This window comes from Arachis hypogaea, chromosome 17 (assembly GCF_003086295.3).
Source record: "Arachis hypogaea cultivar Tifrunner chromosome 17, arahy.Tifrunner.gnm2.J5K5, whole genome shotgun sequence".
NCBI classification, from domain to species: Eukaryota; Viridiplantae; Streptophyta; class Magnoliopsida; order Fabales; family Fabaceae; genus Arachis; species Arachis hypogaea.
This window is the reverse complement of record NC_092052.1, coordinates 62,187,190-62,188,806: the sequence shown is the minus strand read 5'-3', so window position 1 is coordinate 62,188,806 and position 1,617 is coordinate 62,187,190. Positions and strand designations below refer to the sequence as shown.

General features: G+C 41.1%; 1 non-coding gene across 1 annotated transcript; it reads right to left on the bottom strand.

Annotated features, from left to right (window-relative positions):
• Positions 1 to 1,067: 1,067 nt before the first annotated feature.
• LOC112768173 (small nucleolar RNA R71) lies at positions 1,068 to 1,175 on the bottom strand. The gene has a single exon (XR_003185610.1). It is a non-coding gene; the product is annotated as a small nucleolar RNA R71 (small nucleolar RNA).
• Positions 1,176 to 1,617: the final 442 nt, after the last annotated feature.

The following is a 1,617-nucleotide window of genomic DNA, read 5'->3' as shown; positions in this document are numbered from 1 at the left end:
TAACAACCTCTTTATACTACACTTGAGAAAATTCCAACAAGGATAGAACTTCCAATTAATCATTCCCCCAGTCAAGGCTTTTTAATTAGAATATATAGTTCCCTTTTAATTTACAATTATTTATTTTCTGTCATTCAACTCTCAAATTTCTCAGAAAACCCCTGATTATTAAGATAGCACCCTTTTTGTCAACTCGTTGGGAGACGACCTGGGATTCATACTCCCAGTATTTTTATTCTAATTTTTGTGACAACCTTTCTAAATTGATGAGCGAATTTTAGCTGGTTAAGAACTGTACTCACAACGCTATTTCTATATTGAATTCTTAATTGGCTGATCTCTGCCTCCCATCAATTTTTGGCACCATTGCCGGGGAGTTGCAATTATGTGCTAAATTATTAATTAGTGTACATATTTTTAATTTTTGTGTATTTTATTTTATTTTATTACCATGAGCTGTATGTTTCTTTCATTGAATGACGCGTTCACTACCTAATCTGAGCTTAGCCACATTTGATCCTAAAATTGAAGGAACTCTTTCACGTATTAGGCGAGCTCAGCGTAAGCTAGCCTCTGAGGGTGGTGAAGTGATTGTTATCGATTCACCAGTCTCATCTGAGGGCTAATCTGAACCGCCGTCTGAGGAAAAAACAAGCTCCTCTACTACTAATTCAGTTGATTTACGTGCAGGTAACATGGCGGCACCCAGGAGGATTACTCTCTAGGAGGCAGGAGCCCTAGACTTTACTTTGCAACCGTATCATGTGCGTCATCCAAATCTGGCTGTAGATTTTGAATTGAAGACTGCATTAATCAACTTGATGCCCAAGTTTCATGGATTACCTGCTCAGGAGCCTATCAAGCACCTAAGGGATTTTCAGACAGCCTGTTCTACTGTTAGGCGTCATGGTGCAGATGAAACTTCTATTTTGATGACCGCCTTCCCGTTTTCTCTTGAGGGAAAGGCGAGGGAGTGGTACTACATTCAACGTGAAGCGACCGTTACTAACTGGGATACGCTCAGGAGAGAATTCCTGGAAAAATATTTTCCAGCTGAAGTTACAGATAGACTAAGGAAGGAGATCTCTTGCATTATTCAAGGTCAATCAGAGACTCTTTATGAGTATTGGGAGCGCTTCAAGAATCTTCTGGACGCATGCCCCCATCACATGATTGACAAGTTAGTGTTGATCAGCTACTTCACTCAAGGCATGAATCCTCGGGATAAGACTACATTAGATGGTGCAAGTAATGGTTCCCTGAAAAAGTATAAGACCGCAGATGAAGCGTGGCAACTGATCAGCGACCTAGTTGAGTCCACTTAGAATCACAGGCACAGGAACAGTCACTCAAAGGCTGTTGCAGAGGTTTCCTCTAGCATTGAGACTTTTGCTCTTACACAGAGTATATGTGAGATGACCAACCTACTGAAGCAAATACAGCTAAATTAACAACAACCTCAGCCTCCCCCACCACAACAAAGTCAACAGTTAGTCCCTCAGAGAGTATGCGGAATATGTGCTAATTATAGTCATTACACTGATGAGTGTCCGCAGCTCCAACAAGAGGACAACACCGTAGCAGCCTCTCATAATTTCTATGACCGCCCAAATCAAG